Genomic DNA, 26,315 nt, shown 5'->3' on the forward strand with positions numbered 1-26,315 from the left:
ATGAGGCTGAAGAAAGATAAGAAAATTAAACGGTACATATTTATTTTTATATTCATCTTCTTCATTTTTTTAGGTATTTGAGCTCGTTTTTCATCCATGTTTGATTCAAACTTCAATCTATCTTACCCGATTTGTTTGCTTATGTTTTATTCTTCAGCACACTTGTTATCGCCATTATTGATTTCATGGTTAGTTAACTGATGGGTTCAACTTGTTCAATCTTGTTAGGGTTCTAATGAAGATCTTTTTCGGTAATAATTTTTTTGTGTTTTGTGAGCAGTTAACAGATTTTGGGTTGTCAAAGGTGGGTCTAATTAACAGTACAAACAATTTATCTGGTCCAACAGTGAGTGGCACATCACTATTAGGTGATAATGGGACTCAGTCATCTCTCTCATCTCCATCTCCATCTCCATCTCTGTCTGCCACTGGGACTCAGCAAGAAAGACGCAAAAACCGCTTTGCTGTTGGACAACTCCAGACTATTTGGCACCCGATATTCTTCTGGGAAATGGACATGGTTTGTTCACAACTAACTTGATATAATAATGACATGAATTGCTTATAAAATCTCATGCATTAAAATGTTTTATTCAAATATCTTTCAGGTACATCAGCGGATTGGTGGTCTGTTGGTGTAATACTATTTGAGCTGATTGTTGGCATTCCCGTCTTTCATTGCAGAGCACCCTCAGGTGGGGTTGGGGTTCTACTTTCACTTCTTTGTTAGTTGCTATAATCTTACCTTTTCTTCACTGTTTTTTCAGATGATATTTGACAACATTCTCAACCGTAACATACCCTGGCCTGCAGTGCCTGATGAAATGAGCCCTGATGCCCAGGATCTCATTGATCAATAAGAGAAACTTTTTAATTATCATCTTTAAAATTTAAATACATTTTTCTGAGTTCAATCGTTGTGCAGATTACTGACAGAAGATCCTAACCAGAGACTTGGAGCTAGGGGAGCAACCGAGGTCTGCTTTCTTCTTTTTCTTGATCAACATTAATCATTGTGAACAGGAAGCTGAATAATTTGATAAATGTAGGTGAAACAGCATCCATATTTTAGGGATATTAACTGGGATACCCTTGCCAGGCAAAAGGTGCATGAAATACATTAACTATTAAACTTTGCTTGATCTGATCATTTAAAAAAAAGTAGAAAATAGAAACAAAGTTTGTTATTTCATATTATTTATGCGAATATGTATTATTTGTTAGGGCAGCAAAACTTGTAATATTTCTGGTACATCTGATGGGCTGTGGACATTCTAGCTGTTAGAGATACTTGGTTTAAAGCATATGATAATTTTATATGTTTGTAGTTTATTGAGCATTTGTTGAAATGCTGATACTCTGGCTTTCTAATACTTACTAGAAAACGATCATTCAATAAATTATTGTTTGAATCAATTATGATGATAGGGCGTCTGAAGTCAAGGGGATACTCTGGAGGGTTGAGGAGCTCAGAGATTTGTACACCAGAGATGAAGGTAATAATGTTACTTAATTTAACATTATCTTAGTTAGTTAGTTAGTTGTTTATGTGTAAGTGTAACTGAAACATTATATTTTTCTGTGTTTGTAGACATCATATGATTGTGAGAACCCTAAGGAATCTGAATCACCCCGGTTTCAAGCCATACTCTGGGTAACAAGTGCTCCTAGAAAAAGATATCCCACTGACATCAAAAGTTTATCCCATGAATTAAACTCGAAAGGCGTACGACCTTTCCCACTTTGGAAGCCTCGAGGTTTAAATAACGTAGAGGCAGGCATGCATTTATTTATGTATCTTGTATTGTATATTTGTATTAAAATAAATAGATGATTGATTTAAATTTAATTTATGTGAGCGGGAGTAGGAGGTTTTGTCAATGATACAGGGTAAGTTTGACAAAGCAAAAGAAGAAGTGGATGCTGATCTTCATATATTTGCTGGGGATTTACTTGGCATTCTAGAAAAGAATGCACAGAGTCAACCGCAATGGCAGGAAACTCTAGAGGACTTACTGGTGTTGGCTCAGAGGTGTGCCATGACACCAAGAGCTCCCCATGGGTATCTTGAAACAGCTTCACACTCGAATGCTCTTCATACTCACAAGATGTACAAGGCTCCTACAGTTCCATAAAGAAATCAGATTGGCTGAAGATGAACTTGTTCTTCAACTCCGTCAATCCCTTCATTCAGCAGATAAACGTATTCCTCCAAGACCCTCAAAACCACCATCATCATCATCATCAAGAAAATCCTTCAGTCAAGAACAACACGGGATGCTAGAACCCAAGAAAGAAAAACCCATACTTAAAGCTCACCCTCCATGTCATGTAGGACCCGCTTTGGTCCTAAATCTGACCAAGGAATGACCACATCACCTGCTGGCAGCATGACTCCTAGGTCGCCATTGATGACATCAAAAACCAGTCAGATAGACTTGTTATTGGTAGGGAAGGGTGCCTATTCTGAACATGATGACCTGCCACAGGTAGGTAATAGGTTCTTATTTGTTATGAGATATAGGTACTGATTTTGAAATATTTGTAGATGAATGAGCTTGCTGATATTTCTCGATGTGCTGGCAATACGCCATTGGATGATGACCAGTGCCAGTCCTACAGTGGGGGCAGTGAGGGCAGCTGCCCCCACAACAAAAAAAATAATTAAAAAGTAATTTTTTTAAAAAAATATTATATTTTAACCCTTCAAAATTATATGTTTTGACTTTACAAAAATATTTTCCCCCATAAAATGTTATAAAAAAATTATTTTCCCCCTCTTTAGAAAATTCTTGGGTCCGCCTCTGATGATGACCGATCTTTGTCGTATCTGCTGACGTGTCTTGATGACTTAAGAGTCGTGATCAACCGGAGAAAGTTTGATGCCCTAACCGTCGAGACATTTGGAGCACGCATAGAGAAGCTTATTCGGTGATAACATTTTTATAATAAACATGTTTTTTATGAGGTGTGTGTTTGTTAAATCATAAATCATAAATGTTAAATATTAGTTGTTAAAAGCAGGGAGAAGTATTTGCAGATGTGTGAGATGGTTGATGATGAAAAAGTTGACATCGCAAACACGGTTATCGATGAAGATGCTCCATTGGAGGATGATCTGGTACGGAGCTTGAGAACCAGCCCTATACATTCCGGAAATAAGGACCGCACTTCCATTGATGACTTTGAGGTTATAAAACCGATTAGTCGTGGAGCATTTGGGCGCGTCTTTTTAGCCAAAAAGAGAACCATAGGAGATCTTTTCGCTATAAAGGTACCTCACCCTTTCATTCTTCATTTTTTTATTATATATTTATATTTATGGATTTTTTTTGGCAGGTTCTTAAGAAAGCTGACATGATCCAGAAGAATGCGGTCGAGAGTATATTGGCAGAGCGTGATATTTTGATATCAGTCCTCAATCCTTTTGTGGTAATAATATATAATTTTTTTGGTCTTTCTTTAGAAAATATAATCAAATATGAAATACTTAAATTGTGACAGGTCCGTTTCTTCTATTCTTTTACTTGTCGCGAAAATTTGTACCTTGTCATGGAATACTTAAATGGCGGTGATTTATATTCGTTATTGAGAAACCTAGGCTGCTTGGATGAAGATGTTGCTCGTATATACATTGCCGAAGTGGTATGTTTTTATTTTCATTTCATTTCTTATCATGACATCGTACCCTGAAAAATCTATCCAATGGCAATTATATGATATAAACTGGCTAAAAGAAAGTAAAATTATAGGTCTACAGTTCAACAAGTAGTAAATTCAATTTCTGCTCACCAAATCCCTAACCCTAACACCCTATATATACTATTATTCTAACTTGCTAACCAAAAAACTTAGTCAATAGGTTGTTACGAAAGAATAAAAATAACACTAAGCCCCCTACAATGCAAAATGTTATTCTAACAACCTTTGAGTGCTTTAAATAATAAACCTCTCCCATAATGCAAATTTGTATCATTACTTCCAATTTTTTTCTTTTGTGGGGGATATTGCTATAAATATAATTGGGTAGAATAGATTTTTGAAAGTAGGATGCCATAAATTATAATAAACAGACAAATGAATGGAAGTTTGTTGAATTTAAATTAGTTTGAGTTTTGATATATTATGCACTGCAGGTTCTTGCTTTGGAGTATCTACATTCTCTGTGTGTGGTTCACTGTGAGACAACCTGACCCTTCAACTCCCAACTTAAAGGTTCCTTGTTTTTTTCTTTTCTTATTCATAGTATAATTAATTGTAACTTTCAGTGACCATTATTGATTTTTTATTATTATTATTTTAATTATTCAGATTGATCTGCTAGCTGAGATTAGTCGGTCACCTTGCATTCTGTCGGAATTTGATGCATCTCTGAAAACTAAGCGAATGAAAAATGATGTGGACGAGTATGTAAAGGTGCTTTAAAACTAAAACAAACTATTAACAATTCTTATTCATTTCAGACTCTTAATTAATTTATAATTTTGTTTTGTTATACTTATACAGACAAGGCCACAAGGGACTTCTTTTCTATCTGAACTAAAGCAGAAACTTCTTATTTCACCAAGTGAGGCAGCAAGGGCAGGAACACGATACAATGTGCCATTAATGAATTCCCTTGTTCTTTATTTTGGAATGCAGGTATTTTTTTGGTTAATATAAATTTTTTTGGTATGCAGTTCCTGTTATAGTTGCTTTAACTGCTCCTTTTGACAAACAACCAGAAGTTGATGTTAGTGATGAAGAGTTTCTACAATTTGACACAACTGCAATTCCTGTCATAGTTACTTTAAACAAGGTTTCCCTTAATAGCAATGTAGTATTAGGTTATATATAGTTAGGGAAAACGTCTTAATAACATTGTATAATCGGATCCCCTTTACACTTTGTTACTTCTTATTTATGATTATATTGGATTTAAAATTAGTTTTCATGCTTTATCAGGGTACTGCAAATATAAAAGTGGCAGGAACAGATATGAACAACAAGAGCAGCTGGTCACATAGTGTTTTCACCTGCTGGTTCTCAAAGGTAATTTCGTAACTTAAACCATTGAGCTAATGATGATGCAATCCTTTGTTTATTTGTTTTCAGAGGTCAAGTATTGCTATCAACCAATTAAAATTTCGTTCACCAATGGTGTAATTAAGGTATCAATATCATCACTCTTACTTATTTGTCTATATCATTTTCATGAAAATGTTTATGTTGCGTATTATATATTCATATGCCCAGTTGTGCTTTCTATATAGCAAATTTTAACCTTGGTCTTTCTGTTTTTTGTTCATAGATTACAAACACCAATTTCTTTCAAACAACATAAGATCTAGAGTTTAATTGGGTGATTGAAGGTGATGGATGTAAACTTGATTCTAGAACTCTCAGTCTACCAACATTAGAGTTTAATTGGGTGATTGAAGGTGATTTTGGTTCTTTAAACGAGACTCAAGATATCATATTTTGGCATGGCTAGAAGCTTTGGAGGAAACGAGACTCAAGCAAAAGTAAACACACAGAGAGTTGTTGGAAAATAGTAAGCTAGATGATGCAATTATATATTAATGAGTTCATTTTTTTATAACATTTATTCACTTTTGGAATAATTATTTGTATTTGACATATTAGTGAAATGAATTATCTTTGTTATTTATGGTATTTTATTTTGTATTATGAGATTTATAATGTATTATTTAATTTGAGAATTAGTAAATCTATAAATAATATTTTTTTTAAACATTTAAAATTATGATACGCAAAAATGTGTGTCATCTTCATTTATGACATGGCCTTTCTTGACAGGGGCTTTCTTGATACGCATTGCGTGTCATTAACACGCGCGTCGTAAGGTTACGACACACGAATGCGTGTCGTCTTTCTTTATGACATGGCCTTCCTTGATACGCATTGCGTGTCGTAAAGGCGCATCGTTATTGCGCGTCGTAAATGCGCGTTGTCTATAGGCGACGCGCAAAAGCGCGTCGTCTCTCTTTATGATGGGGCCTTCCTTGACGCGCATTTGCGCGTCGTCTGAGCCTTTTATGACGCGCAATGAGCGTCGTAAAAGGTTGTTTTTCTAGTAGTGCTAGCATTACCATTTCTATTCTGTTTTTAGAAAATTCATTGAAAATCATTAAAGGTACAATTCAGAATCTTTAAATTCCGAGAGTTTGGAAAATGAGTGTAGTTTTTTCATAAATTTTATTATGATTTTTAGTGCTCTCTAACTTGTGCGAAAATAGCCATATTCACAGAGTGGTCTGGATTTGTTCTTGAAATGATAAGCTGTTTTGTAAAAATCACCATAAATCATAGAAAAATCTTATGGAGATGTAAAAGTAGTCATTTTAAAGGTATAAACCTGAACAATTTTTATCTATTACATTTTTGGAAACTAAGTTGTTTAAGTTGACCAAAAAAGTCCGTGAATGGAGTTAAACTTTCTTGATGAAAGCTGTTAAAAAAGTTTAGTTGTGTTCTTGGTGTTTTAACTTGAATTCCCCCCCCCCCCCCCCCAAAAAAAAAAAAAAAAAAAAAAAAAAAAAAAACTTAAGAAAAAATGAAAATGTAGGGGTATGAACTCACCTTGTGTGATTTCAGTGGATGGATGTTGATGAAAAGGAGTGTTCAACTCAAGAACACTAAGAAGATTGCCTTGTAGATTTGAGATTCTAACACTAATATAATGGAATTTATGTAAGCAATCTATGATTGGAGTAAAATGAAGTGTAATAATCATAAGAAAGATGATGATGCTTACCAATGAAGAATAAAAGTCTTGGAAAAATCCTGGAAAAATCGGAATTGAAAGAGGGAAGTTGAGAGAAAAGTGTTTGCTCTTTGAATGGAAATGATAGAAATGAGTGTGAATGAGGAGAGAGGGTGTGTTTTTCCAGCTCTTAGAATGTGAGTATGGCTGGGAAATGAGTGGGAAAGGACATTGACATGACTAGGGATGGTGGGGAGGGGTATGGGTTGGTCATGGAGTGGGTATGGGTGGTTGCTTGTGCCATAAAACAAAGAAAAGTCAACACTCCACCTCTTGTACTTCACCCACTCTTCTTGGATAAGATTTATCCCCAAAAACATGATTATTTAATAAATATGGGGTCTTATATGTTAAAATATAATTTTGGGTGAAAATCCCGCGTTAAAATGATCAAAAACAGGCTTAAAATGCAAAACTAGTCGAAAACTGGGAAGAAAAGGCGAAGTCTGCGAAGCCTCTCGCATGGGACCGAAGGTGCGAGGGTTCGGCCCTGAGAAGGCTGGAACCGAAGGCGAACCTGTCAGACGCAAGCTTGTCAGAAGCGAACCTAGGCGGGAAGCGAAATAGACCGAGAGGAGGTTCGGTCCGATGAGACCTTCGGGTTCGGTCCTTGTGGTTTCAGTCCAGCAAGGTTCGGTCCCCATAGGGGACCTTCAGCTCTAAGAGGGTTTGCTTCTTAAGAGGAGGTTTCGGTTCCTTAAGGCCATTTGACCTGTTTTTACCCCGTTTTAAGCGGTTTTTGACCCAGTTAAGGGTCGGGATGACCCGAAAGACTATAAAAAGTTAAAGGAACTTTTGAGAGAGATTTCACATACTTGGAGAGATTTCTCATACTTAAAGAGATTTGGGAGAGGTTTCACATACTTAGAGAGATTTGGGAGAGTTTTCACATACTTGGAGAGATTTCTCATACCTAGAGAGATTTGGGAGAGATTTCACATATTTAGAGAGATTTGGGAGAGATTCTAAATAGAGAGAGATAGAGTAAAAGAGATTGGGAGAGGTTTCGTTTGTGACCTTTTTGAGTGTCCGGCTTCGCAACGCATGGTCCGTAAACCCCGTTAAGCCATGTTTAAGGGTCTTACACACTCCCGATGAGTATGCAACATTGTTTTATCGGTTTGGTTCGTTACTTACTATAGTTTTAGGTTAAGGAAATCTAGATATATGAACTTTTCGATTGATGATTTCTCATTAGTGTAGCGAGTTGTATAGTAATTACCTAACGTAAGCCCTAGTACACAAGGGTTAATTGAGTCGACCGGTTTTACTTGTTGACTTTAGTTGACTTTGACTTTACCGGAAATTCATAGTTGTCACAATATGTCTCTCAACTTATAGTCTTGGATTACGACTCTAAGACTTCTTTTGGAACGAAGTATGACTCATCTTCTTGATTTTTCCACTTCAACAATTCATAGCTCATCTTCTTAGCTATCATAATGCACTTAGAGGATGAATTGTGATAAGGTCTCTTAATCATTAAGATGATTATATAACATGATACTAAAGTACTCTCCCATCTTTTCAGATTTGAGAAACTTTTATCCTTCTGCCTAATTTGATTCTTCTCATTCGTTCTGCCATACACTGAAATTTTTCCAATGCTTCATAATTATACTTAAGCCTGTAAGTATAACCATATTTACTAAACTTTAGTAAATCATGACGAATAGTCTTATTGATCTTGTGTGGTGGACTTAATCAGTGCACAAGAATGTGTATTCGATCCCTTAGTCCTTTACTTGACTCACACATCCTTGTGAACAAGTAATTAGTCTTAATTTTCCAATACTTGAAAGTTCTCATTCATCATACTATACAACTTGCATGATTCCAAGTTTCGGTCCAACTGAAATTTGGGTGATGAGAAACTTTCCTTAATTAGTAAATTTAGACACTACCACAAATGAAAGAATCAAATTCATATTTCCACTCTTGCTATTAATGGAATCATATAAGCAACAATTTTTCGCAAATTCCATTGTAAGGATATTTTAAAATAAATAAAAACAAAAATTTTCCTTTTATTTTAAAACTTTGCGGAAAACTTATCCTTACAGTGTAAAAGCATATGAAAACTTGTTGTTATCTATTCCTAAGCAATATATCATAACTTCTAAGCAACAACTCAAAATTCTAATCACCGAACCATGCGATCGAAATCCATCTCCGCGATCAGAATCAACATTTACTTCCTTTAAGTTTCTTCACTTTTCTTTGATTCTTAAAACATCACGATGTGACCCAGTCACATCATGTAAAAAGAATATCAGAATAGAAACTTAACAGAGTTAGATAGTGGACTTTACCTAAAGTAGAGTAAATCTTCTTGACTTGATCAACCTTATGATCTTTCAGGTAAATAGGTTGCTTCGCAATCAATGCCCCTTCCTGTGGCAAGAGAAACATATAGACTATTTGGGAATGGTACATGGGATTATCATAGACTTAGCCTTTCTCTTTACCATTTGGTCAACATAGTTGACTATGGCCGATCCCTTTCCATTGGGAAGAGAATTTTTTTTCTGGATTTCCAGTGTCACCATTGTCAATGTCCATAAAGTTTTAGGAAGTCGATCCTCTAATCAAATTTACTTTACTAGCCTTCCAAATCATTGCTGATTCTGCACCACCAAGCAAATAGATAAGATCATTAAGGGTCTTGTCATAGTCTATTGTCACACCCCAAAAACCGAAGGCGAAAACATTTCCGGGGTTGACTCCACGTTGAGTATCAAATCCAATGCACATAGTAAGTAAAGTAAACAACCATTACATTACATATATAAAAGTTTACATTTGTTTCAAAAGTAAAGTTGTACAAGTGTGATACATAGTATATATAAACAAAATTGAGACGAGCCTTCTACGCACTCTGTCTTTGCCAAAAGGAATCATCGGGTACCTGTCTAATGCAGACCTGAGAAAACAAGCAGTTTGAAAATCAGCATAACGCTGGTGAGTTCATAAGCGGTTTTGTTTTGTGAAAAATGTACAAGTTCCTTTCCGTTTCTGAAAATGTTACACACCAAGAAAATCCCATATTTTCTTAAAAGTTGGTTATTGAATCCCAAAATGTAATGTAAAGATGTACACTGAAAACATGTTTACCCTTGTGAAATGTAAAGTTTAGTTATCTGGTTTGTTACACTTTTCTGGTTATGTACAAATGTTCCCCAGGAAATCCCATATTTTCCTAAATGTTAGTTATCAACTGTGAAAGATGTATTAGTTTTAACACATATATAAAACTAATATTTACAAAGTAAATTAATTACTTTATTCATTATTACTATTAAGTAAATCTCTGTTATCCTAATTGCGAGTTCCATAACCATACAATAGACTAGATATGGAAATAAGTAGTCCACATCACCTTATGACTTTCGTCACCCTTGAACCATTTCGGTTCGGTTGTAGCTAGCAGCCAGGTGCGGGGTAGTCAGCCCCGTATAGATCTATACACTCAAGTCATGCTCCCTATCTAAGAGATTCTGGTTACAGATGCGGTCCTCCACTCGCGTATCTTTGTGGAGTGTTCACCGAGGACGTGTCTCCAATTATATAGGATTAACAAATTTACTAGTATTAATACAATAATCCCCCACTCGTGTATCTCTGTTGAGTGTTACCAAGGACAAAACAGTGTACTAAACTTTATGTTAAAGGTTCAAATGTCATGCTGTTAACTGATAAAATATGAAAAACTATTTGTGAAAATATAAAATACCACATTTTATAACATGTTTCACAAATAATATGTTTACGTGTTCTGCATATTCAAACGGTTATCTGTTATGACTATTAGTGTTAAAAGCATATGAATTATGAAACACACACATGTAAAATAAGTTTTAAGTACAAGTATCTCTTGTACTTTGCTTGTATTCTCCCCCTGAAAACAGTGAAAAACATTGAAAAATGGTAGGGGTATGAACTCACCAGACGAGAAAACGCGACTGTTTGGATGCTAAACGTTGGTTTGGGGCTTGTTAACACGCGAGGTTCCTATGTAATATGAAATAATATCCAAATGTATCTAATTAGATTTTAAACCACTAATTAGATATGATAATTCACTCCAATGAGCGAAAACACTTCTAATCAAGTGTTTGGAGTGACCCGGGTGACATCTACAAATGTGTGGGACTTGGGAAATGAGTTTACTCTTCAACAGTAAACTCCTTATGGATTTTTCGGCCCTAAACACTTTAACCACATGAGTTCATGGTCGTGAACTCATGGTTGAGGGTTTTATGGTGCTAAATGACAAGATAACACTTGGGAAAATTAGCTAGGATTAAATACAGGGCCTTGGATGGATTAAACTCACTTAAGGACCATTTATTGGAGTTTACAGCAGTAAACATGGAGTTTACGTTCGTAAACTCCCCCATAATCATTCCTTAATTTATTTGATGATGCTAGGACAATCACATGTGATTCAAACAATTTTTACAAGCCTTAGAATGAGTTTAGGGTACCATTTGACTTATGATAATGAGTTTACGGACCTGGAACTTATTCTTGGGGATTTATGGTCGTAAATACCCAAATGAAAGGATTTCATCATGTTTAAGGCCCCTAAATTGATTTTGGTTGGTTCTAGGATTTATTCCAAGGCTAATGGTGTGTTTACATGGCTTTTAAACACTTGTTTTTGAGTTTACTACGCATGAATGATGAGTTTATGGCCCAGGCATGTTCTTGGGCAATAAAATCATGCTTACTCCTCAAAAATCATGTTTAAGGTGTTCCAAGTCCAAAATGGTAACCCATATAGTCGTATCTAAGTCCCAAAATTGGTTTGGAGGGGTTTAAAGGCATAAAAACCCTCTTATTAGGTGTTTACGGACCAATCATGCTCCTTGGCCGTAAACTCATGTTTGAGGTCCAAAATCAAAGTTTAAATTCGGATTTGAAGGCTAAGGAGGTTGAATAACAAGTTAGGGAAGTTACCTCAAGGATTTGGAGCCTTAAATCAATAATATTGGACGTTGAATATGGATTGAGGAGAGAGGTTAGAAAGAGAGTAGTGAGAGAGGGAAAAAGATTCAAATGGAAGCTTAATCATCTTTAAATAGTGTCTAAGATTTGGACACGGTGGAATTCTACCCGATACCGACGTTAGACGTGGCTTTTGGTCGCACCCGATTAAGTTGTTGTAACCCGATATGGTCGATTCTAAAAAAATATTCCGATTACTAGAATGGGGTGATAAAATAAGTTCTAAAGGCATTGGGACACCCATTAAGTCATATTAATAATTTCAAATTAATGACTTAATTGAATGACGTAAACAGAAACGAAAAGAAAACGGTGAAAGGATTAATACAAAAGGGTTATGAAAAGGGTTACAATTGATGTACGAACTTCGGGTTGTTACATTATCCCCCCGTTAGACGGAATTTCGTCTCGAAATTCAAAATTAAGATACAAATCATGGATCTGGAAAGAGATGTGGATACTTCTGTTTCATTAAGTCCTCACGCTCCCAAGTGAATTCCGGTCCCCGCTTGGCATTCCAGCGAACCTTCACTATCGGGATGCGGCTTTGCTTCGTACGTTTGATCTCTCGATCCAGGATTTCGATCGGCTCCTCCACGAAGTTCAGGTTTTCATTGATCTCGATCTCGTCTAAGGGAATCACTAGGGTTTCATCGGATAAGCACTTCTTGAGATTTGAAACATGGAAGAAAGGATTGATGTTGCTGAGCTCATGAGGTAAACGAAGGTTATAGGCTACCGGACCGATCCTGGCGATGATCTCGAAGGGTCCAATGTACCTCATATTAAGTTTCCCACGCTTTCTGAAGCGTACCATGCCTTTCCAGGGCGAGACCTTGAACAGGACACGGTCTCCAACCTGGAATTCCAGAGGTTTCCGACGATTATCTGCGTAACTGTTTTAGCGATCTCGTGAAGCTTTCAATCGTTCCCGGATTTGGATGATCTTCTCGGTGGTTTCACGGATGATTCCAGGACCAATGAGAGCATTGTCGAGGACTCGACTCTTGGCTAGCTGAGTGTCCCCTACCTCGGCCCAACACAGAGGGGATCTGCACTTGCGACCGTAGAGGGCCTCAAATGGAGCAGCCTTGATACTGGTGTGGTAACTGTTGTTGTACGAGAACTCGATCAAAGGCAGATGTGTGTCCCACGACTTTCCGAAATCGATAAAACATGCTCTAAGCATGTCCTCCAAGGTCTGGATAGTTCTCTCACTCTGTCTATCGGTATGAGGATGATAAGCCATGCTGATGTCTAATTTGGTTCCAAGAGCCTTCTGGAGAGACTGCCAAAATCTGGAGGTAAACCTGCTATCTCGATCAGAGATAATGGATGCAGGTACACCGTGCAGTCAGACTACCTCTTGGATGTAAATTCGCGCGAGTCTTTCCCTCTTGAATGATTCTTTGATCGGAATGAAGTGAGCGGACTTTGTCAAACGATCGACAATTACACAAATGGTGTCGTACCCACTCGGACACTTGGATAACTTGGTGATGAAATCCATGGTAATCATCTCCCATTTCCATTCGGGTATCTCGGGCTGCTGGAGCAGACCCGAGGGTTTCTGGTACTCAACTTTCATCTTGGCGCAAGTCAAGCACTTGCCCACAAATGTAGCGATCTTAGCTTTCATGTTGGGCCACCAGTACTGTCTCTTGAGGTCTAAGTACATCTTGTCCGAACCTGGGTGAACAGAGTATCTGGTCTTGTGTGCTTCCTCCATGACAATTTCCCTGAATCCTCCGGATTTTGGAATCCAGATTCGGTCCATGAAACAATAGACTTCGTCACCTCTGATCTCAAGTTTCTTATCCATTCCTCTCAAGGCTTCGATTGACACATTCTCGGGTTTGAGGGCTTCTAACTGGGCTTCTCGGATTTGCATGGATAAGTGGGAATGGATAGTCATCGTCAGGGTCTTCACCTTTCGGCTTGAACTCTCCTTTCGGCTAAGGGCATCTGCTACCACATTGGCCTTGCCGGGATGGTAAATTTCACACTCATAATCGCTGAGTAGTTCTACCCATCGCCGTTGCCTCATGTTCAAGTCTTTCTGATCAAAGATGTGTTGCAGGCTCTTATGGTCTGTGAAGATCGTACACTTAGTTCCGTAGAGATAATGTCTCCAAATCTTCAGTGCAAAGACTACAACTCCTAACTCCAAGTCGTGTGTGGTATATTTTACCTTGTGTGCTTTCAGCTATCTTGAGGCATATATAATCACCTTTCCTCTTTGCATAAGGACACAACCTAAGCCTTCATTAGACGCATCGCAGAAAACAACGAAGTCCTCTGTTCCTTCGGGCAAGGACAGGACCGGCGCGCTACACAAGGCTCGCTTTAATGTTTGAAATGTGTTTTATTTCTTTTCACCCCAACAAAAGGGTACACCTTTCTGTGTCATAGTGGTTAAGGGTTTGGCGATTTTGAAAAAGTTTTGGATGAATCTCCGATAATAGCCGGCGAGACCCAGGAATTGATGAATTTCTGTGGGTGTCTGCGGTGCCGAACAATTCTCTATCGCTTTTATCTTGGATGGATTCACGTGAATACCCTCTTCGCTTACCATGTGACCGAGGAAAGTTACCTTCCGAATCGAGAATTCACACTTGGAAAATTTCACGTATAACTTCTCGGATCTAAGGGTTTCCAACACTAGCCTCAAGTGCTGTTTGTGATCTTCTTCGCTTCTGGAGTAGACAAGTATGTCATCAATAAACACAATGATGAACTTGTCCAGATAAGGACGACACACCCGGTTCATCAGGTCCATGAACACTGCCGGTGTGTTGGTTAGACCGAAGGGCATCACTACAAACTCGTAGTGTCTATACCGAGTCCAGAAAGCTGTTTTAGAAACATCACTCTCATGATCTCGTAGCTGATGGTACCCTGACCGAAGGTCTATCTTGGAGAAGTAACTGGCTCCCTGGAGTTGATCAAAGAGGTCATCTATTCGCGGAAGGGGATATCGGTTTTTGACGGTCAACTTGTTCAGCTCACGATAGTCGATACACATTCGAAAGGATCCATCTTTCTTCTTAACAAACAATACCGGAGCTCCCCAGGGCGAGGAACTCGGTGTAATGAATCTTTTACTGAGCAACTCATTGAGTTGACTGGATAACTCCTGCATTTCTGTTGGAGCTAAGCGTTATGAAGATTTCGCTACGGGGGTGGCTCCAGGAATTAGGTCAATGCGGAACTCGACCTGACGTTCGAGAGGGATTCCTGGAAGCTCTTCGGGAAACACATCGGGAAAGTTACAGACTTCGGGGATGCTCGCGAGGTCTCTAACTTCCTGATTCTCATTGATTACATGGGTTAGGAATGTTTGACACTCCTTACGCAGGAGTTTTTGAGCTTTGATGCAGGAAATGATGCGGAGGTTGGAGCTGAGTTTATCACAATAGATTATGATAGTCTGACCCGCAGGAAGGTTGAGACGGATGGATTTTTCGAAACAGAGAATATCAGCATGATTGGGACTCATCCAATCCATGCCAATAATGACATCAAAGCTCTTTATAGAAACTGGCATAAGATCGATGGAAAATGAATGGTCATTCAGGGTAAGGGTACAACCTATGAATACATCTCTAGCGCTCTGCTTCTCACCGTTAGCCATCTTGACGGTAAACGTTCCGGTTAATGGTTGGGGATTAGGTTTTACATTATGTTTGAACGTATGACTAACAAAGCTTCTTCATCACCCGAATCGAAAAGAATACTAGCATAAAAGTTGTCGAGAAGGAACGTACCAGAAACAATAGTTGGATCGGCGACTGCCTCCTCCCGTCCCATGGCTAGGACTATCCCAGTGTTATCAGCTGTCGTCTTATTGGGGAAGTTCCTTTTGAAGTGCCCGACCTCTCCACAATTATAGGAGGTTTGACCAACACCTGCTCCTGAAGATTTATTTGCAGATTGGGCTGGTGCCTTGTAGAATCGGATCGTGTGTCCCTTTTTACCACAATTGGTACATGATAGCTCACGGCAGGGGCCGGGGTTGTGGTGGTATTTGCACTTTTCACACAGGGGAAAGTTACCAGCATATCTTCTAGTAGGAGTTTGAGTTGTAGATCCCACAACAGAAGCAGCAACAACGGGGATAGTAGCACCATGGACCGCTACAGTCTGCTGTTTCATTGAGGATCCCTAGGAAGATTGACCCTTCTTCTTCTTCCAGAACTTCCTTTTCTCACTACTCCTCTTGGTCGATTTAGGGGTGGCGGTGGTTTCCTCGACATCATCACTGTGGTCAATTAGGGTCTGGGCTAAACTCTGGGCACTGACATACGTATCCGGCCATGCAGCTAAGACATTTCCCTTGGTTGGCTGGGTCAGCCCCCAAATGAACCTCTCTATCTTCTTACTTTCCGGGGTAACCATTCCCGGGTAGAGGAGTGCAAGATCATCGAATCTAGAAGAGTATGCAGCAATATCGGAACCTTTCATCTTCAGGTTCCAGAGCTCGTGCTCTAATTTCTGCATTTCACCCCGAGGGTAGTACTCAACTAACATGAGTTCTTTCATGGCTTCCCAACCCATGGCATTGGCTACAGGTAGGGTCAAGGATTTGACTTGGCCATTCCACCAAGTCAGAGCTTTATCAATGAAGGTACAGGCTGAAATTTTACTTTATCGGATTCTGAACAGGCACAGATTTCAAAGATGGATTTGACTCGGCCATTCCACCAAGTCAGAGCTTTATTAATGAAGGTAGGTTTTGCATTCATGAAGTCTTTATAGGAACCCTCTTTCCGGTGTCCCTGGCTATTTTCCTGATTTTAAGGCTGGGGACCACTTCCTGAACCACTGGGGTTCATTTGTGACATGGCGGCTGTCACTGTGACAGTAACAGCTGCCTGAAGCGTTACAAGGTCTATTTGAGGAGGAGGTGGTGGCGGAGGGTTGTTGGTATTTGAGCTGCGTCTCTTTCTTGGAGGCATCTTGATCTAATAAGATCAAGAAAGAGAGAGGATGGTAAGTCCTCTGAATTGAATTAAGAGATATGACAGGTATATATATATATATATATATATATATATATATATATATATATATATATATATATATATATTCTGAATAAGCGATAAAGCGGGAAAGAGTTATCGAAGCAGGTAAATTGTCGCTAAAGGAATGATCAAGGAATAACGCGTAAACGGAGATTTCTACAAGGGATTGGCTCGAGAAATACTCTCATAGTATTTCATGATTCGCTACGACACTGGCTCGATGTTTGTGGTATTAGGGTAAGTTTTAGGCATGCCGTATACCACAGTCACTCCCAAGCACATGTTGGCCGTGTCTCGAATGAATATAGTTGGCCAGGCTATATTGATCCTAGACACGACTACATAACTGCCCAGGTTTAACCGCAGTACACAACACCCATTTACTTTTGTTTTGATCTACTTGTAGTTACGGATCTCGACGGTTCGGTATACTTGTATACTTTTTAAAATACTTATATTTTGAAGGATACTTTTTGTTCAGAGCACTTAAGCCCCTTAATGTTTATAGTCTTATACCATGTAAAGTTTGGCATAATTTATTCACTATAAACAAGGGCTCTGATATCAATTTGTCACACCCCGAAAACCGAAGGCCGAAACATTTCCGGGGTTGACTCCACATTGAGTATCAAATCCAATGCACATAGTAAGTAAAGTAAACAACCATTACATTACACATATAAAAGTTTACATTTGTTTCAAAAGTAAAGTTGTACAAGTGTGATACATAGTATATATAAACAAAAGTGAGACGAGCCTTCTGCGCACTCTGTCTTTGCCAAAAGGAATCATCGGGTACCTATCTAATGCAGACCTGAGAATACAAGCAGTTTAAAAATCAGCATAATGCTGGTGAGTTCATAAGCGGTTTTGTTTTGTGAAAAATGTACAAGTTCCTTTCCGTTTCTGAAAATGTTACACACCAAGAAAATCCCATATTTTCTTAAAAGTTGGTTATTGAATCCCAAAATGTAATGTAAAGATGTACACTGAAAACATGTTTACCCTTGTGAAATGTAAAGTTTAGTTATCTGGTTTGTTACACTATTCTGGTTATGTATAAATGTTCCCCAAGAAAATCCCATATTTTCCTAAATGTTAGTTATCAACTGTGAAAGATGTATTAGTTTTAACACATATATAAAACTAATATTTACAAAGTAAATTAATTACTTTATTCATTATTACTATTAAGTAAATCTCTGTTATCCTAATTGCGAGTTCCATAACCATACAATAGACTAGATATGGCAATAAGTAGTCCACATCATCTTATGACTTTCGTCACCCTTGAACCATTTCGGTTCGGTTGTAGCTAGCAGCCAGGTGCGGGGTAGTCAGCCCCGTATAGATCTATACACTCAAGTCACCCTCCTTATCTAAGAGATTCTGGTTATAGATGCGGTCCTCCACTCGCGTATCTCTGTGGAGTGTTCACCGAGGACATGTCTCCAATTATATAGGATTAACAAATTTACTAGTATTAATACAATAATCCCCCACTCGCGTATCTCTGTGGAGTGTTACCAAGGACAAAACAGTGTACTAAACTTTATGTTAAAGGTTCAAATGTCATGCTTTTAATTGATAAAATGTGAAAAACTATTTGTGAAAATATAAAATACAACATTTTATAACATGTTTCACAAATAATATGTTTACGTGTTCTGCATGTTCAAACGGTTATCTGTTATGACTATTAGTGTTAAAAGCATATGAATTATGAAACACACACATGTAAAAAAAAGTTTTAAGTACAAGTATCTCTTGTAGTTTGCTTGTATTCTCCCCCTGAAAACAGTGAAAAACATTGAAAAAGGGTAGGGGTATGAACTCACCAGACGAGAAAACGCGACTGATTGGATGCTAAACGTTGGTTTGGGGCTTGTTAACACGCGAGGTTCCTATGTAATATGAAATAATATCCAAATGTATCTAATTATATTTTAAACCACTAATTAGATATGATAATACACTCCAATGAGCGAAAACACTTCAAATCAAGTGTTTGGAGTGACCCAGGTGACATCTACGAATGTGTGGGACTTGGGAAATGAGTTTACTCTTCAAGAGTAAACTCCTTATGGAGTTTTCGGCCCTAACCACTTTAACCGCATGATTTCACGGCCGTGAACTCATGGTTGATGGTTTTATGGTGCTAAACGACAAGATGACACTTGGGAAAATTAGCTAGGATTAAATCTAGGGCCTTGGAATGGATTAAACTCACTTAAGGACCATTTATTGGAGTTTATGGCAGTAAACATGGATTTTACGGCCGTAAAATCCCCCATACTCATTCCTTAATTTATTTGATGATGCTAGGACAATCACATGTGATTCAAACAATTTTTACAAGCCTTAGAATGAGTTTAGGGTACCATTTGACTTATGATAATGAGTTTATGGCCCTGGAACTTATTCTTGGGGAGTTATGGTCGTAAACACCCAAATGAAAGGATTTCATCATGTTTAAGGCCCCTAAATTGATTTTGGTTGGTTCTAGGATTTATGCCAAGCCTAATGGTGTGTTTACATGGCTTTTAAACACTTGTTTTTGAGTTTACTACCCATGAATGATGAGTTTATGGCCCAAGCATGTTCTTGGGCAATAAACTCATGTTTACTCCTCAAAAATCATGTTTAAGGTGTTCCAAGTCCAGAATGGTAACCCATATAGTCGTATCTAAGTCCCAAAATTGGTTTGGAGGGGTTTAAAGGCATAAAAACCCTCTTATTAGGTGTTTACGGAGCAAGCATTCTCCTTGGCCATAAACTCATGTTTGAGGTCCAAAATCAAATTTTAAATTCGGATTTGAAGGCTAAGGAGGTTGAATAACAAGTTAGGGAAGTTACCTCAAGGATTTGGAGCCTTAAATCAATTATTTTGGACCTTAAATATGGATTGAGGAGAGAGGTTAGAGTGAGAGTAGTGAGAGAGGGAAAAAGCTTCAAATGGAATCTTAATCATCTTTAAATAGTGTCTAAGATTTGGACATGGTGGAATTCTACCCGATACCGACGTTAGACGTGGCTTTTGGTCGCACCCGATTAAGTTGCCGTAACCCGATATGGTCGATTCTAAAAAAATATTCCGATTACTAGAATGGGGTGATAAAATAAGTTCTAAAGGCATTGGGACACCCATTAAGTCATATTAATAATTTCAAATTAAAGACTTAATTAAATGACGTAAACGGAAACGAAAAGAAAACGGCGAATGGATTAATACAAAAGGGTTACGAAAAGGGTTACAATTGATGTACGAACTTCGTGTTGTTACATCTATTTCGTAGGATTCCCAAAGGAACTCACTATGTGACTTATAAAGTGACTGAACCACTATATTTCTCAAGACTTTGACACCAAACTCTCCCGGCTTGTCAATATGTAACTTCATCTCCAAGATGTGATCACACCTAGACCTGGCCTTGCCAATAGGGATTGTGTGACCTTGAACTTGTAGGTTAGGGAGAATAATTGGAGGAGGTAGAGGAAGTGAAGTTCCCAGAGATTTGGGAAGATCATTGATGTCTAAACTAGACATCTTTTTGGACATATTCAAGATAGTTGATCTAAAGTCCTTAATATAACACGCAATATGAAATATTAAGGCTAGGACCCAACAAACTATTTTATAACTTGGAAGAGGAATGTCGTAATCCAAGCTATTGAATATTTGAAGGTAGGTAAATGATGATTCACCAATTTCCACCATGAAAAAGGAAATAATTTATTAGGTTTTAATTGGATTTGAAACTCCTAGATCTTTGAGATTCATTGAACCATCAATTGCATGTTTCAATCTCAAGTGTGCCCTTCAGGTTTTGTGACTGGGATGCCAAGGATCACAAAACAAGGTGTGAAGTAACCATGAAAATTACTTAGTACTCTTAAGTGTTTACCCCTCAATCGATGTGCCGGTTAACCACACAGGCTCCATCGATACTATGATAAACATTAAGTTACCCTTTGCCTACCTTGTTAAATACGAGTTAGTGTGTTGGTTAACCACACACGCTCCACTAACCGAGTTAAACAAAGTGCAAAGTGTAATTTCCTGGATTAGCACCTTATTCACATTTTCCTAAGTAACTAATATTGGGTATTTATAAAAGGTTTAGTTACTTAGTATTTATCATTAATACTTTTAATGAAGGGAGAGTTATAGTGCTTATTCTACCCGTTCAGCTAACGACCCTCCACCAGTCAAGTAAGCGGTGGGTGAGAGTGTACACCCATTAAACTGCCATTTTATAGGCAGTAACCTTATACCCCCCTTATAGACCGACTTCGTGAATGAGGCCTACTAACGGTAAGACTGACTTGCTCTTATATATATATATATATATATATATATATATATATATATATATATATATATATATATATTATTAACTTATAACATTATAAAGTATAAGGGTTGAATTTTAACTTTTAAAATCCTACGGGCTTAATTTGGAATTAAAGTATTCATGAAAGAAAACTTTTCAAATTCAAAAACTTGAGGGCAAGTTTTGAAACTATTCAAAAACTTGTCAACTCCATAACTTATGTGTTTAAAGTAGTTTTTAATTAAAAACTCTTCAAGTTCCATAACTTGAGGACAAGTTATGGAAGACTTCAAAGTATTAAAGAATGTAACTCATCTTCTTTTGTAACTTATGGAACTAATTAAGGTTACACATTTTTATTATTTAATGAAGTGACTCTTGAACCTCCATAACTTGAGGACAAGTTATGGAGTCATAAAACCATTTAATGAGGACAAGACTCTTCATTTTGTAACCTTTGCAAAATTTTATGAGTTTTTAAGAAACTTAAATGTGACCTTTCATGTAACTTGAGGACAAGTAACGCAAACATATTTTAGAATCAACTCTTAGATTAAAATGGATTAAAGACAAAAAATCAATTATCTTTTTCTATTAATCTAAGTAACTCATATGAACAAAGATAATTCACATAAAACTTTTTCATGTAATTAGAATAACTTTTAAACTAACAAAAAACATGAATCTATTTCAATTAACTTTGAAATTGGATTAGCATGAACATTACCACATCAAAAACAAGTTTATATGCTCAAAAACAACTTACAATAATGTTCCTAGTCCAATTCCAGCCAAAACAGTCGAATGTATGATGTCTGGGGGTCCAACTCGTCGAGTGCATGAACCAACTCGGCAAGTTCGATGCATTTTGCCTTGGACTCGTCGATTCCCTCCATGGATTTGGTGAGTCTGCTGAGCAGACAGCACAAAAATTGGATTTTTCAGCCAATTTTGCAAGTATAACAAGAAAACAAGCCTAGTCTCTGATACCACTGTTGGGTTTTGAGCATTCTAACACTCCTAAGTGTACATGCAACCCTAAATACCTTGGATTTATGTTTTCTCTATTATACATGAAAATATGAACTTTCCAGGGTATTCATCCTAACCAGTATAATAACAATGATTCATATGAATATATCAAGTTAGAATTACATACCTCTTTAATGTAGAATGTCTTCATGAAGCTTGAGTGCCTAGTGCCTCAAGTATGACCCCTCAAATGGTTCACACAACACCAAATGCACATGGAATAGATTAGAGAGAAATCCACACTTAATGAAAAATCGGCTAGCCCTTTCTATCAATCATAGTGGCCGATTTTTTCCCAAGAATATGATCTTTCTATAGTGTCACAATTAGGGTAAATCCTAATTGTCATGGCTTTCCATTTCCTTGGATCCATGGGTTCAAATACACCATGGAGCATCCTATGGGGTTTAGCCCAACTTGATAATCCATGGAGTCTTAGCCCACTATACAAGTATGGATGATTTACACAATCAACCCATATATTTAATTAGTCTTCTTTTGATCACTTAATTAATGCTAGATTAATTCTTGATCAATAATATTTAAATAATCTTATTAATATATTAGAACTTATAATATATTAATAAACCTTAAGTGTAATTTTTTCATTTTAGTCTATCCAAATGTATGATGCCATGCAACCCAAATGGAGCATGCCAAGTCGGGTCAAGTATATACCAATTATAGTTATGGACTTAGACACTAATCCAACACACATAAGTAGCAATTCCAGACTTCATGTTTGGCCACCAATAATGTACTTTTAAATCTAAGTACATTTTGTTAGAGCCTGGATGCACGAAATATCTGGACTTATGGTCATCTTCTAAGACCAAGTCCCTAACTCCACCGAACTTAGGCGTTCAAAGTCGGTTCATAAAGTGTCGTGTTCCGTCATCTTTTTTTATAAGTTGCTTTTCTATTCCTCGCAAAGCTTCATTCTTAATGTTTTCTTCTTTCAGAGCCTCAAGTTGAGCTTCTTTAATTTGCGAGGCAAAGTTAGAATGGATAGTTATGTTTAATGCTCATACTCGATGGGGTTTAATATATTATTTCCGGCTCAAGGCATCTGCTACCACGTTTTCCTTATCGGGATGATAACGAATCTCACATTCGTAATCATTCAACAATTTGACCCATCTTCGTTGTCTCATATTAAGGTCTTTTTGGTCGAAGATGTGCTGGAGACTCTTGTGGTTGGTAAATAAAGTACACATAGTACCGTATAAGTAATGTCTCCAGGTTTTTAGTGCAAAAACTATAGCTCCCAATTCATGATCATGGGTAGTCTAATTATTCTCATGCACCTTAAGTTGTCATGATGCGTAGGGGATAACATTTCCTCTTTGCATCAACACACATCCCAATCCTTGATTTGATGTGTCACAGTATATGATGAAATCTTCTGTCCCCCCTGGAAGGGATAGGATTGGTGTACTACAAACCATTTGCTTCAGTTTTTGAAAAGCAGCTTCTTGTTTGTCTTCCCAGTTGAACTTCATATCCTTCTGGGTTAGTGTTGTAAGCGGCTTGGCTATTTTTGGAGAAATTCTCTATGAATCTATGGTAATAGCCAGCAAGTCATAGGAATTGACACACTTCTGTTAGCGTCTTTAGTGCTTCCCAATCCTGATTGCTTCAACTTTCGATGGGTCAACATGAAATCCTTCGTTGATAACTACATGACCTAAAAATTTTACTTCTCTAATCAAAAACTCACATTTGGAGAATTTGCCGTACAACTTTTCTTTTCTGAGTAGTTCCAAGATTGTTTGCAAGTGTTGACCATGTTCTTCCTTGGTTTGTGAATATATCAATATATCATCGATAAATACTATCACAAATTTATCCAAGTATGGTTTGCAAACACGGTTCACGAGATCCATAAACACTGTTGGGGCATTGGTCAATCCAAAAGACATAACTAAGAACTCATAATGCCCATAACGAGTTCTAAATATTGTTTTTGGAATGTCGTCTTCTTGTACTCTAAGTTGATGGTATCCTGATCTAAGATCTATCTATGAGTAGTAGTTGGATCCTTACAGTTGATCGAATAGATCATCAATTCATGGAAGCGGATAACGATTATTGATTGTTAGCTTGTTTAGCTCCAAATAATCAATACACATTCAAAAGGATCCGTCCTTCTTCTTGACAAACATGATTCGTGCTCCCCAACGTGAGGAACTTGGCCTAATAAAGCATTTGTCAAGAAGTTCTTGTAGTTGGCTAGATCATTCTTGCATTTCGAATGGAGCCAACCGATAAGGAGATTTCACTACTGGTGCTGCTCCTGGAATTAAGTCGATTCAAAACTCGACTTGTTGGACTGGAGGTATTCCACGTAGATCATCAGGACACACGTCAGGTAAATCACATACTTGAGGTATGCCCTTGATTTCTTTTTGTATTTATCTTCTTATCTACAATGTGAGCTAAGAATGTGCTACATTTGTTATGTAGATATTTCTGGGTCTTTGTCCAAGAGATGACTTTCAGGTTCTTCCCATATTTATCACCATAGATAATCAGGGCTTCGCCGTTTGGTAAGGGTAGTCTTATGGCTTTCTCATAACATAGAATTTCGGTGGTGTGAAGATAACCAATCCATGCCAATTATGAAATCAAAACTACCGATAGGCATTGGCATGAGGTTGACGTGAAAAAGGTAGTTATTAAGAGTTAACAGACAGGTTTCTAGGATTTCATGTGTTCTCTCGGTTTGACCATTAGCGATTTCTACTTCATAGATTTCTTTTAATTTGCTAGACTCATGACTTAATAATTTTCTAAATGTCGGAGTTATAAAACCTTTATCTGCTCTGGAGTCGAAGAGTATGGTAGCATATCAATTTTCTATGAGAAACGTACCAGATAATCAGGGCTTCGCCATTTGGTAAGGGTAGTCTTATGGCTTTCTCATAACATAGAATTTCGGTGGTGTGAAGATAACCAATCCATGCCAATTATGAAATCAAAACTACCGATAGGCATTGGCATGAGGTTGACGTGAAAAAGGTAGTTATTAAGAGTTAACAGACAGGTTTCTAGGATTTCATGTGTTCTCTCGGTTTGACCATTAGCGATTTCTACTTCATAGATTTCTTTTAATTTGCTAGACTCATGAGTTAATAATTTTCTAAATGTCAGAGTTATAAAACCTTTATCTGCTCTGGAGTCGAAGAGTACGGTAGCATATCAATTTACTATGAGAAACGTACCAGATACGACCGAAGGGTCCTGGATAGCTTCTCTGCTTCCGATCACGAATGCCCTGCCACATCCTATGCCTCCTTGACTCCTTAACTTTGGACATTCTCTCTTGATATGTCCAACCTTTCAACACTCATAAAACTTTCCTCCTTCACCGTGGCTTGTTTCAGTATTTGTTTTTTGATTGACTGTTGTAGGTGTTGTGCTCCTGCAGTAACTGGCAATATGCCCCTTCTTCTTGCACTTCGTGCAAACAAAACAGTCACCTGGGTGATGACGGTTGCATTGATTGCACCATGAAGATTTTGGTTGCGTGGGTACTGCTGTCATGGCTGCTAATTGGTTGCAACTTCTTGCCTTTTCTAATATCATTGTCTGGGATTCTTCCCATTAAACATGCGCTTGTTTGTTCCGGATTTGGGAGACTCAGCCTTTGAGACAACTACTTTTCCTTGGATCTTTCTGATGGTTAGATGATGAGCTATTCTCTTGGTGCTGTCATAGGTTGTAGGCTTTGACGCAATCACCATGACTTTGATTTGCGATGCTAAACCCTAGATATATCGCTAAATTTTCTTATATTTAGGGTTACAAGTGTTCGACACATTACCACAAGATCAATAAATCTACCGGAATAAGCTTTTATCTCTGAACCCTTCATGGTTAGGGTCCACAATTCTTGTGCCAACTTATGTATTTCCTCCCTAGAACAATACTCCTCAACTAGCATCATTTTTAGCTCTTCCCATTTCATGGAATTAGTAGTATCAATTCCCATTGTATTCACATAGCTGTTCCACCATGTAAGTGTTGCATCAGCGAATGTACATGCTGCAAATCGTATTTTACAGTCGCCTGGACAGAAGCTTATTTGAAAGACAGATTCTGTCTTTTCTATCCACCTAGTCAAATTGACAGCCCCTTCATTTCCAT

The 26,315-nt window shown here is 37.6% G+C and overlaps 1 pseudogene; it reads left to right on the plus strand.

Moving 5' to 3' along the window:
• LOC145089182 (putative serine/threonine protein kinase IREH1) lies at positions 1-25,682 on the plus strand (annotated as a pseudogene).
• Positions 25,683-26,315: the final 633 nt, after the last annotated feature.

Source organism: Lactuca serriola, chromosome 2 (genome assembly GCF_051521515.1).
Source record: "Lactuca serriola cultivar US96UC23 chromosome 2, Lser_US96UC23_V15, whole genome shotgun sequence".
NCBI classification, from domain to species: Eukaryota; Viridiplantae; Streptophyta; class Magnoliopsida; order Asterales; family Asteraceae; genus Lactuca; species Lactuca serriola.